Source organism: Scyliorhinus torazame, chromosome 3, assembly GCF_047496885.1.
Source record: "Scyliorhinus torazame isolate Kashiwa2021f chromosome 3, sScyTor2.1, whole genome shotgun sequence".
Classification (NCBI taxonomy): domain Eukaryota; kingdom Metazoa; phylum Chordata; class Chondrichthyes; order Carcharhiniformes; family Scyliorhinidae; genus Scyliorhinus; species Scyliorhinus torazame.
The window spans coordinates 369,165,154-369,177,605 of NC_092709.1; positions in this window are offsets into that span (position 1 = coordinate 369,165,154).

Consider the following 12,452-nt stretch of genomic DNA (forward strand, 5'->3'; position numbering starts at 1 on the left):
GGGAGCAGGGGGAGAGTGGGAGCAGCGGCAGCAGCAGGAGAGTGGGAGCAGATGCAGAGTGAGAGCAGTTGGAGAGTGAGAGCAGCGGGAGAGTGAGAGCAGCGGGAGAGTGAACGCAGTGGGAGAGTGAGAGTAGCGGGAGAGTGAGTGCAGCGGGAGAGTGAGATCATCGGGAGAGTGAGAGCAGCGGGAGAGTGAGAGCAGCGGGAGAGTGAAGGGAAGCGGGAGAGTGAGAGCGGCGGGAGAGTGAGGGCAGCGGGAGAGTGAGAGCATCGGGATAGTGAGAGCAGCGGGAGAGTGAAGGGCAGCGGCAGAGTGAGAGCAGCGGGAGAGTGAGAGCAGCGGGAGAGTGGGTGCAGCGGGAGAGTGAGAACAGCGGGAGAGTGAGAGCAGCGGATGAGTGAAAGCAGTGGGAGACTGAGAGCAGGGGGAGAGCGAGAGCAGCGGGTGAGTTAGAGCAGGGGGAGAGTTGGAACAGCGGGAGAGTGAGAACAGGGGAGAGTGAGAGCAACGGGAGCAGGAGGAGAGCGAGAGCAGAGGGAGCGTTGGAGAAGCGGAGACTGGGAGCAGGGGGAGAGTGGGAGCAGCGGCAGCAGCGGGAGAGTTGGAACAGCGGCAGTGTTAGAACAGCGGGAGAGTGAGAGCAGGGGGAGAGTGAGAGCAACGGGAGCAGGGGGAGAGTGAGAGCAGAGGGAGCGTGGGAGAAGCGGATACTGGGAGCAGGGGGAGAGTGGGAGCAGCGGCAGCAGCAGGAGAGTGGGAGCAGATGCAGAGTGAGAGCAGCGGGAGAATGAGAGCAGGGGGATAGTTCGAACAGCGGGAGAGTGAGAGTAGGGGGAGATTGAGAGCAACGGGAGCAGGGGGAGAGTGAGAGCAGTGGGAGAGTGAGAGCAGCGGGAGAAGAGGGAGAGTGAGAGCAGCAGGAGCAAGGGGAGAGTTGGCGCAGCGGGAGAGAGAGAGCAGGGGGAGAGTGGGAGCAGCGGGACATTGGAAGCAGCGGCACAGTGGGAGCAGGGGGAGAGTGAGAGCAGGGGGAGTGTGGGAGCAGCGGGGGAGAGAGAGCAGCGGGAGCAGGGGGAGAGTGAGAGCAGGGGAGAGTGGGAGCAGCGGGAGAGGGGGAGCAGCGGGGGAGAGAGAGCAGCGGGAGCAGGGGGAGAGTGAGAGTAGGGAAGAGTGGGAGCAGCGGCTGAGTGAGAGCAGCGGGAGAGAGCAGGGGGAGTGTGAGCGCAGCGGGAGACTGAGAGCAGGAGGGAGAGTGGGAGCAGCGGGAGAGTGAAACCAGCGGGAGAGTGAGAGCATCGGGAGAGTGAGAGCAGTGGGAGAGAGTGTGCAGCGGGAGAGTGGGAGCAGCGGGATTGTGAGAACAGCGGGAGCAGGGGGAGAGTGAGAGCAGCGGGAGAGTGTGAAGAGCGGGAGTGTGGGAGCAGCGGGAGAGTGGGTGCAGCAGGAGAGTGAGAGCAGGGGCGAGTGAGAGCAGCGCGAGAGTGAGAGCAGCGGGAGAGTGGGAGTAGCGGGAGAGTGGGAGCAGCGGGCGTGTGAGAGCAGTGGAGAGTGAGAGCAGCGGGAGAGCGGGAGCAGCGGGAGAGCTGAGAGCAGTGGTGAGTGAGAGCAGCGTGAGCAGGGGGAGCAGCGGGGGAGAGAGAGCAGCGGGAGCAACGGGGGAGAGAGAGCTGCGCGAGAGTGAGAGCATGGCGACAGTGCGAGCAGCGGAAGAGTGAGAGCAACGGTAGAGTGAGAGCAGCGGGAGAGTGAGAGCAGCGGGAGCAGGGGGAGAGTTAGAGCAGCGGGAGAGCGGGAGCAGAGATGAGAGTATGTGCAGGGGCAGTGGTAATAGCGGGAGAGCGAGAGCAGGGGGAGAGTCCGGGTAGGGAAGAGTGAGAGCACTGGAAGAGCGGGAGCAGCGGGAGAATGGGAGAGTGAGCGCAGGGGGAGAGTGAGAGCAGCGGGAGAGCGAGTGCAGGGGGAGAGTGACAGCAGCGGGGGAGAGAGAGCAGCGGGAGCAGCGGGGGAGAGAGGGCAGCGGGAGCAGCGGGACAGTGAGAGCAGAGGTAGAGTGAGAGCAGCGGGAGCAGGGGAGAGTGAGAGCAGCGGGCGAATGGGAGCAGCGGGAGCAGGGGGAGAGTGAGAGCAGCGGGAGCAGTTGGAAAATGGTATCAGTGGGAGCATGGGGAGAGTGAGAGCAGCGGCAGAATGGGATCAGCGGGAGCAGAGGGAGAGTGAGAGCAGCGGGTGAGTGAGAGAAGTGGGAGGGTAAGAGCACCGGGACAGAGAGAGGTGCGGGAGAGTAGAAGCAGCGGGAGAGTGGGAGTAGCGGGAGAGTGAGAGCAGCGGGAGAGTGAGAGCAGCGGGAGAGTCTGAGCAGCGGGAGAGTGAGAGCAGTGGAGAGTGAGAGCAGCGGGAGAGTGGGAGCAGCGGGAGGGCTGAGAGCAGTGGTGAGTGAGAGCTGCGAGAGCAGGGGGAGCAGCGGGGGAGAGAGAGCAGCGGGAGCAGCGGGGGAGAGAGAGCAGCGGGAGAATGGCAGCAGCGGGAGCAGGGGGAGAGTGAGAGCAGGGAGAAGGTGTGAGCAGCGGGAGCAGTTGGAAAATGGGATCAACGGGAGCATGGGGAGAGTGAGAGCAGCGGCAGAATGGGATGAGCGGGAGCAGAGGGAGAGTGAGAGCAGCGGGTGAGTGAGAGAAGTGGGAGGGTGAGAGCACCGGGAGAGAGAGAGCCGCGGGAGAGTAGGAGCAGCGAGAGGGTGGGAGTAGCGGGAGAGTGAGAGCAGCGGGAGATTGAGAGCAGCGGGAGAGTTGGAGCAGCGGGAGTGTGGGAGCAGCGGGAGAGTGGGAGCAGCGGGAGAGTGAGAGCAGCGGGAGAATGAGAGCAGTGGAGAGTGAGAGCAGCGGGAGAGTGGGAGCAGCGGGACAGCTGAGAGCAGTGGTGAGTGAGAGCAGCGAGAGCAGGGGGAGCAGCGAGGGAGAGAGAGAGCAGCGGGAGCAGCGGGGGAGAGAGAGCAGCGCGAGAGTGAGAGCAGGGCGACAGTGCGAGCAGCGGAAGAGTGAGAGCAGCGGTAGAGTGAGAGCAGCGGGAGAATGAGAGCAGCGGGAGCAGGGGGAGAGTGAGAACAGCGGGAGAGCGGGAGCAGCGGGAGAGTTTGTGCAGGGGCAGTGGTAATAGCGTGAGAGCGAGAGCAGGGGGAGAGTCAGGGTAGGGGGAGAGTGAGAGCAGTGGAAGAGTGAGAGCAGCGGGAGAGCGAGTGCAGGGGAGAGTGAGAGCAGCGGGGGAGAGAGAGCAGCGGGAGCAGCGGGGGAGAGAGGGCAGCGTGAGCAGCGGGACAGTGAGAGCAGCGGTAGAGTGAGAGCAGCGGGAGAGTGGGAGCAGGGAGAGAGTGAGAGCAGTGGGAGAGTGGGAGCATCGGCAGCAGCGGGGGAGAGAGAGCAACGGGAGCAGGGGAGAGTGAGAGCAGGGGGAGCGTGGGATCAGCGGCAGTGTGAGAGCAGTGGGCGAGTGAGAGCAGCGGGATAGTGAGAGCAGCGGGAGAGTGAAGGGCAGCGGTAGAGCGAGATCAGCGGGAGAGTGAGAGCTGGGGGAGAGTGAGAGCATCGGGTTAGTGAGAGCAGCGGCAGAGTGAGAACAGCGGGAGAGTGAAGGGCAGCGGGAGAGTGAGACTTGCGGGAGAGTGGGAGCCACGGTAGATTGGGAGCAGCGGGAGAGTGAAAGCAGGGGGAGAGTGACAGTAGCGGGAGTGTGAGAGCAGCGGGAGAGTGAGAGCATCGGGATAGTGAGAGCAGCGGCAGAGTGAGAGCAGCGGGTGAGTGAAGGGCAGCGGGAGAGTGAGAGCAGGGGGAGAGTGAGAGCAGCGGGAGAAGAGGGAGAGTGAGAGCAGCAGGAGCAAGGGGAGAGTGGGAGCAGCGGGAGAGTGAGAGCAGGGGGGATGTGGGAGCCGGGGGAGAGTGGGGGCAGCGGGAGAGTGAATGCAGGGGGAGAATGGGAGCCACGGTAGATTGGGAGCAGCGGGAAGGTGAATGCAGGGGGAGAGTGAGAGTAGCGGGAGAGTGAGAGCATCGGGATAGTGAGAGGAGCGGGAGAGTGAGAGCAGCGGGAGAGTGTAGGGCTGCGGGAGAGTGAGAGCGGCGGGAGAGTGAGGGTGGCGGGAGAGTGAGAGCATCGGGATAGTGTGAGCAGGGGGAGAGTGAGGGCAGCGGGAGAGTGAGTGCAGCGGGAGAGTGAGAGCAGCGGGAGAGTGAGAGCATCCGGATAGTGAGAGCAGCGGGAGAGTTAGAGCAACGGGAGCAGGTGGAGAGTGCGAGCAGAGGGAGCGTGGGGGAAGCGGAGAGTGGGAGCAGGGGGAGAGGGGGAAAGTGGCAGCAGCGGTAGGGTGAGAGCAGTGGGAGAGTGAGAGTAGCGGGAGACTGAGAGCACCGGGAGTGGGGGAGCATCGGGAGAGTGGCAGCAGCGGGAGTGTGAGAGCTGTGCGAGAGGGGGAGCATCGGGAGAGTGGGAGCAGCGGGTGAGTGAGAGCAGGGGGAGAGTGAGAGCAGCGGGAGAAGAAGGAGAGTGTGAGCAGCAGGGGCAAGGGGAGAGTGGATGCAGCGGGAGAGTGGGAGCAGCGGGACAGTGGGAGCAGCGGCAGAGTTGGAGCAGGGGCAGAGTGAGAGCAGGGGGACTGTGGGAGCAGGGGGAGAGTGAGAGCAGGGGGAGAGTGGGAGCAGCAGGAGAGTAGGAGCAGCGGGAGAGTGAGAGCAGCGGGAGAGTGGGAGCCACGGTAGAGTGGGAGCAGCGGGAGAGTGAGTGCAGGGGGGTAGTGAGAGTAGCGGGAGAGTGAGAGCAGCGGGAGAGTGAGAGCAGCGGGAGAGTGAGACTAGCGAGAGAGTGGGAGCCACGGTAGATTGGGAGCAGCGGAAGAGTGAAAGCAGGGGGAGAGTGAGAGTAGCGGGAGAGTGAAGGGCAGCGGGAGAGCGGCAGGAGAGTGAGGGCAGCTGGAGAGTGAGATCGGCGGGAGAGTGAGGGCAGCGGGGGAGTGAGAGCATCGGGATAGTGAGAGCAGCGGGAGAGTGAGAGCAGCGGGAGAGTGAAGGGCAGCGGGAGAGTGAGAGCGGCGGGAGAGTGAGGGCAGCTGGAGAGTGAGAGCAGCGGGAGAGTGAGACTAGCGGGAGAGTGGGAGCCACGGTAGATTGGGAGCAGCAGGAGAGTGAAAGCAGGGGGAGAGTGAGAGTAGTGGGAGAGTGAGAATAGCGGGGGAGTGAAAGCAGCGGGAGAGTGAGAGCATCGGGATAGTGAGAGCAGCGGAAGAGTGAGAGCGGCGGGAGAGTGAGGGCAGCTGGAGAGTGAGAGCAGCGGGAGAGTGAAGGGCAGCGGGAGAGTGAGACTTGCGGGAGAGTGGGAGCCACGGTAGATTGGGAGCAGCGGGAGAGTGAAAGCAGGGGGAGAGTGACAGTAGTGGGAGTGTGAGAGCAGCGGGAGAGTGAGAGCATCGGGATAGTGAGAGCAGCGGCAGAGTGAGAGCAGCGGGTGAGTGAAGGGCAGCGGGAGAGTGAGAGCAGGGGGAGAGTGAGAGCAGCGGGAGAAGAGGGAGAGTGAGAGCAGCAGGAGCAAGGGGAGAGTGGGAGCAGCGGGAGAGTGAGAGCAGGGGGGATGTGGGAGCCGGGGGAGAGTGGGGGCAGCGGGAGAGTGAATGCAGGGGGAGAATGGGAGCCATGGTAGATTGGGAGCAGCGGGAAGGTGAATGCAGGGGGAGAGTGAGAGTAGCGGGAGAGTGAGAGCATCGGGATAGTGAGAGGAGCGGGAGAGTGAGAGCAGCGGGAGAGTGTAGGGCTGCGGGAGAGTGAGAGCGGCGGGAGAGTGAGGGTGGCGGGAGAGTGAGAGCATCGGGATAGTGTGAGCAGGGGGAGAGTGAGGGCAGCGGGAGAGTGAGTGCAGCGGGAGAGTGAGAGCAGCGGGAGAGTGAGAGCATCCGGATAGTGAGAGCAGCGGGAGAGTTAGAGCAACGGGAGCAGGTGGAGAGTGCGAGCAGAGGGAGCGTGGGGGAAGCGGAGAGTGGGAGCAGGGGGAGAGGGGGAAAGTGGCAGCAGCGGTAGGGTGAGAGCAGTGGGAGAGTGAGAGTAGCGGGAGACTGAGAGCACCGGGAGTGGGGGAGCATCGGGAGAGTGGCAGCAGCGGGAGTGTGAGAGCTGTGCGAGAGGGGGAGCATCGGGAGAGTGGGAGCAGCGGGTGAGTGAGAGCAGGGGGAGAGTGAGAGCAGCGGGAGAAGAAGGAGAGTGTGAGCAGCAGGTGCAAGGGGAGAGTGGATGCAGCGGGAGAGTGGGAGCAGCGGGACAGTGGGAGCAGCGGCAGAGTTGGAGCAGGGGCAGAGTGAGAGCAGGGGGACTGTGGGAGCAGGGGGAGAGTGAGAGCAGGGGGAGAGTGGGAGCAGCAGGAGAGTAGGAGCAGCGGGAGAGTGAGAGCAGCGGGAGAGTGGGAGCCACGGTAGAGTGGGAGCAGCGGGAGAGTGAGTGCAGGGGGGGAGTGAGAGTAGCGGGAGAGTGAGAGCAGCGGGAGAGTGAGAGCAGCGGGAGAGTGAGACTAGCGAGAGAGTGGGAGCCACGGTAGATTGGGAGCAGCGGAAGAGTGAAAGCAGGGGGAGAGTGAGAGTAGCGGGAGAGTGAAGGGCAGCGGGAGAGCGGCAGGAGAGTGAGGGCAGCTGGAGAGTGAGATCGGCGGGAGAGTGAGGGCAGCGGGGGAGTGAGAGCATCGGGATAGTGAGAGCAGCGGGAGAGTGAGAGCAGCGGGAGAGTGAAGGGCAGCGGGAGAGTGAGAGCGGCGGGAGAGTGAGGGCAGCTGGAGAGTGAGAGCAGCGGGAGAGTGAGACTAGCGGGAGAGTGGGAGCCACGGTAGATTGGGAGCAGCAGGAGAGTGAAAGCAGGGGGAGAGTGAGAGTAGTGGGAGAGTGAGAATAGCGGGGGAGTGAAAGCAGCGGGAGAGTGAGAGCATCGGGATAGTGAGAGCAGCGGAAGAGTGAGAGCGGCGGGAGAGTGAGGGCAGCTGGAGAGTGAGAGCAGCGGGAGAGTGAGACTAGCGGGAGAGTGGGAGCCACGGTAGATTGGGAGCAGCAGGAGAGTGAAAGCAGGGGGAGAGTGAGAGTAGCGGGTGAGTGAGAATAGCGGGAGAGTGAAAGCAGGGGGAGAGTGAGAGTAGCGGGAGAGTGAGAATAGCGGGAGAGTGAAAGCAGCGGGAGAGTGAGAGCATCGGGATAGTGAGAGCAGCGGAAGAGTGAGAGCAGCGGGAGAGTGAAGGGCAGCGGGAGAGTGAGAGCGGCGGGAGAGTGAGGGCAGCGTGGTAGTGAGAGTATCGGGATAGTGAGAGCAGCGGGAGAGTGAGAGCAGCGGGAGAGTGAGAGCAGCGGGAGAGTGAGAGCATCGGGATAGTGAGAGAGGCGGCAGAGTGAGACAGGCGGGAGAGTGAAGGGCAACGGGAGAGTGAGAGCAGCGGGAGAGTGAGAGCAGCGGGAGAGTTAGAGCAGCGGCAGAGTGAGATCAGCGGGAGCATGAGAGCAGAGGGATGGTGGGAGCAGTGGGAGAGTGAGAGCAGAGGGATAGTGAGAGCAGCGGGTGAGTTAAAGCAGGGGGAGAGTTGGAACAGCGGGAGAGTGAGAGCAGGGGGAGAGTGAGAGCAACGGGAGCGGGGAGAGTGAGAGCAGAGGGAGCGTGGGAGAAGCGGAGACTGGGAGCAGGGGGAGAGTGGGAGCAGCGGCAGCAGCAGGAGAGTGGGAGCAGATGCAGAGTGATAGCAGCGGGAGAATGAGAGCAGGGGGATAGTTGGAACAGCGGGAGAGTGAGAGTAAGGGGAGATTGAGAGCAACGGGAGCAGGGGGAGAGTGAGAGCAGAGGGAGCGTGGGAGAAGCGGAGACTGGGAGCAGGGGGAGAGTGGGAGCAGCGGCAGCAGCAGGAGAGTGGGAGCAGCAGGAGCAAGGGGAGAGTGGGAGCAGCGGGAGAGTGGGAGCAGCGGGACAGTGGGAGCAGCGGCAGAGTTGGAGCAGGGGCAGAGTGAGAGCAGGGGGAGTGTGGGAGCAGGGGGACAGTGAGAGCAGGGGGAGAGTGGGAGCAGCAGGAGAGTAGGAGCAGCGGGAGAGTGAGAGCAGCGGAAGAGTGGGAGCCACGGTAGAGTGGGAGCAGCGGGAGAGTGAGTGCAGGGGGTGAGTGAGAGTAGCGGGAGAGTGAGAGCAGCGGGAGAGTGAGAGCAGCGGGAGATTGAGACTAGCGAGAGAGTGGGAGCCACGGGAGAGTGAGAGCAGCGGGAGAGTGAAAGCAGCGGGAGAGTGAGAGCATCGGGATAGTGAGAGCAGCGGGAGAGTGAGGGCAGCGGGAGAGTGAGAGCGGCGGGAAAGTGAGAGTAGCCGGCTAGTGAGAGCAGCGGGAGAGTGAGTGCACCGGGAGAGTGTGAGCAGCGGGAGAGTGAAGGGCAGCGGGAGAGTGAGAGCGGCGGGAGAGTGAGGGCAGCTAGCGAGTGAGAGCAGCGGGAGAGTGAGACTAGCGGGAGAGTGGGAGCCACTGTAGATTGGGAGCAGCAGGAGAGTGAAAGCAGGGGGGAGAGTGAGAGTAGCGGGAGAGTGAAGGGCAGCGTGAGAGTGAGAGCGGCGGGAGAGGGAGGGCAGCCTGGTAGTGAGAGCATCGGGATAGTGAGAGCAGCGGGAGAGTGAGAGCAGCGGGAGAGTGAGAGCAGCGGGAGAGTGAGAGCATCGGGATAGTGAGAGAAGCGGAAGAGTGAACCAGCGGGAGAGTGAAAGGCAACGGGAGAGTGAGAGCAGCGGGAGAGTGAGAGCAGCGGGAGAGTTGGAGCAGCGGCAGAGTGAGAGGAGGGGGATAGTGAGAGCAGCGGGTGAGTTAAAGCAGGGGGAGAGTTGGAACAGCGGGAGAGTGAGAGCAGGGGGAGAGTGAGAGCAAAGGGAGCAGGGCGAGAGTCAGAGCAGAGGGAGCGTGGGAGAAGCGGAGACTGGGAGCAGGGGGAGAGAGGGAGCAGCGGCAGCAGCAGGAGAGTGGGAGCAGATGCAGAGTGAGAGCAGCGGGAGAATGAGAGCAGGGGGATAGTTGGGCCAGCGGGAGAGTGAGAGTAGGGGGAGATTGAGAGCAACGGGAGCAGGGGGAGAGTGAGAGCAGAGGGAGCGTGGGAGAAGCGGAGACTGGGAGCAGGGGGAGAGTGTGAGCAGCGGCAGCAGCAGGAGAGTGGGAGCAGATGCAGAGTGAGAGCAGTGGGAGAGTGAGAGCAGCGGGAGAGTGAGAGCAGCGGGAGAGTGAACGCAGTGGGAGAGTGAGAGTAGCGGGAGAGTGAGTGCAGCGGGAGAGTGAGATCATCGGGATAGTGAGAGCAGCGGGAGAGTGAGAGCAGCGGGAGAGTGAAGGGAAGCGGGAGAGTGAGAGCGGCGGGAGAGTGAGGGCAGCGGGAGAGTGAGAGCATCGGGAGAGTGAGAGCAGCGGGAGAGTGAAGGGCAGCGGCAGAGTGAGAGCAGCGGGAGAGTGAGAGCAACGGGAGAGTGGGAGCAGCGGGAGAGTGAGAGCAGCGGGAGAGTGAGAGCAGCGGGAGAGTGGGAGCAGTGGGAGACTGAGAGCAGGGGGAGAGCGAGAGCAGCGGGAGGGTTAGAGCAGGGGGAGAGTTGGAACAGCGGGAGAGTGAGAGCAGGGGAGAGTGAGAGCAACGGGAGCAGGAGGAGAGTGAGAGCAGAGGGTGCGTTGGAGAAGCGGAGACTGGGAGCAGGGGGAGAGTGGGAGCAGCGGCAGCAGCGGGAGAGTTGGAACAGCGGCAGTGTTAGAGCAGTGGGAGAGTGAGAGTAGCGGGAGACTGAGAGCACCGGGAGAGTGAGAGCAGGGGGAGAGTGAGAGCATCGGGAGAGGGGGAGCATCGGGAGAGTGGCAGCAGCGGGAGAGTGAGAGCAGCGCGAGAGGGGGGAGCATCGGGAGAGTGGGAGCAGCGGGAGAGTGGGAGCAGCGGGAGAGTGAGAGCAGTGGGAGAGTGAGAGCAGCGGGAGAAGAGGGAGAGTGAGAGCAGCAGGAGCAAGGGGAGAGTTGGAGCAGCGGGAGAGAGAGAGCAGGGGGAGAGTGGGAGCAGCGGGACATTGGAAGCAGCGGCAGAGTGGGAGCAGGGGGAGAGTGAGAGCAGGGGGAGTATGGGAGCGGCGGGGGAGAGAGAGCAGCGGGAGCAGGGGTAGAGTGAGAGCAGGGGAGAGTGAGTGCAGCGGGAGAGTGGGAGCAGCGGGGGAGAGAGAGCAGCGGGAGCAGGGGGAGAGTGAGAGCAGGGCAGAGTGGGAGCAGCGGCTGAGTGAGAGCAGCGGGAGAGAGCAGGGGGAGAGTGAGAGCAGCGGGAGACTGAGAGCAGGAGGGAGAGTGGGAGCAGCGGGAGAGTGGGAGCAGCGGGAATGTGAGAGCAGTGGGAGAGAGTGTGCAGCGGGAGAGTGGGAGCAGCGGGAATGTGAGAGCAGCGGGAGCAGGGGGAGAGTGAAAGCAGCGGGAGAGTGTGAAGAGCGGGAGTGTGGGAGCAGCGGGAGAGTGAGAGCAGCGGGAGAGTGTGAGCAGCGGGAGAGTGGGTGCAACGGGAGAGTGAGAGCAGCCGCGAGTGAGAGCAGCGCGAGAGTGAGAGCAGCGGAAGAGTGGGAGCAGCGGGGGAGTGGGAGCAGCTGGCGTGTGAGAGCAGTGGAGAGTGAGAGCAGCGGGAGAGTGGGAGCAGCGGGAGAGCTGAGAGCAGTGCTGTGTGAGAGCAGCGAGAGCAGGTGGAGCAGCGGGGGATAGAGAGCTGCGGGAGCAGCGGGGGAGAGAGAGCAGCGCGAGAGTGAGAGCAGACCGACAGTGCGAGCAGCGGAAGAGTGAGAGCAGTGGTAGAGTGAGAGCAGCGGGAGAGTGAGAGCAGCGGGAGCAGGGGGAGAGTGAGAGCAGCGGGAGAGCGGGAGCAGCGGGAGAGTATGTGCAGGGGCAGTGGTAATAGCGGGAGAGTGAGAGCACTGGAAGAGCGGGAGCAGCGGGAGAATGGGAGAGTGAGCGCAGGGGGAGAGTGAGAGCAGCGGGAGAGCGAGTGCAGGGGGAGAGTGAGAGCAGCGGGGGAGAGAGATCAGCGGGTGCAGCGGGGGAGAGAGGGCAGCGGGAGCAGCGGGACAGTGAGAGCAGCGGTAGAGTGAGAGCAGCGGGAGCAGGGCGAGACTGAGAGCAGGGAGAAGGTGTGAGCAGCGGGAGCAGTTGGAAAATGGTATCAGCGGGAGCATGGGGAAAGTGAGAGCAGCGGCAGAAAAGGATCAGCGGGAGCAGAGGGAGAGTGAGAGCAGCGGGTGAGTGAGAGAAGTGGGAGGGTGAGAGCACCGGGAGAGAGAGAGAGCTGCGGGAGAGTAGGAGCATCGGGAGAGTGGGAGTAGCGGGAGAGTGAGAGCAGCGGGTGAGTGAGAGCAGCGGGAGAGTGGGAGCAGCGGGAGTGTGGGAGCAGCGGGAGAGTGGGAGCAGCGGGAGAGTGTGAGCATCGGGATAGTGAGAGAAGCGGAAGAGTGAACCAGCGGGAGAGTGAAAGGCAACGGGAGAGTGAGAGCAGCGGGAGAGTGAGAGCAGCGGGAGAGTTGGAGCAGCGGCAGAGTGAGATCAGCGGGAGAATGAGAGCAGAGGGAGAGTGGGAGCAGTGGGAGAGTGAAAGAAGGGTGATAGTGAGAGCAGCGGGTGAGTTAAAGCAGGGGGAGAGTTGGAACAGCGGGAGAGTGAGAGCAGGGGGAGAGTGAGAGCAAAGGAAGCAGGGCGAGAGTCAGAGCAGAGGGAGCGTGGGAGAAGCGGAGACTGGGAGCAGGGGGAGAGTGGGAGCAGCGGCAGCAGCAGGAGAGTGGGAGCAGATGCAGAGTGAGAGCAGCGGGAGAATGAGAGCAGGGGGATAGTTGGGACAGCGGGAGAGTGAGAGTAGGGGGAGATTGAGAGCAACGGGAGCAGGGGGAGAGTGAGAGCAGAGAGAGCGTGGGAGAAGCGGAGACTGGGAGCAGGGGGAGAGTGTGAGCAGCGGCAGCAGCAGGAGAGTGGGAGCAGATGCAGAGTGAGAGCAGTGGGAGAGTGAAAGCAGCGGGAGAGTGAGAGCAGCGGGAGAGTGAACGCAGTGGGAGAGTGAGAGTAGCGGGAGAGTGAGTGCAGCGGGAGAGTGAGATCATCGGGATAGTGAGAGCAGCGGGAGAGTGAGAGCAGCGGGAGAGTGAAGGGAAGCGGGAGAGTGAGAGCGGCGGGAGAGTGAGGGCAGCGGGAGAGTGAGAGCATCGGGAGAGTGAGAGCAGCGGGAGAGTGAAGGGCAGCGGCAGAGTGAGAGCAGCGGGAGAGTGAGAGCAACGGGAGAGTGGGAGCAGCGGGAGAGTGAGAGCAGCGGGAGAGTGAGAGCAGCGGGAGAGTGGGAGCAGTGGGAGACTGAGAGCAGGGGGAGTGCGAGAGCAGCGGGAAAGTTAGAGCAGGGGGAGAGTTGGAACAGCGGGAGAGTGAGAGCAGGGGAGAGTGAGAGC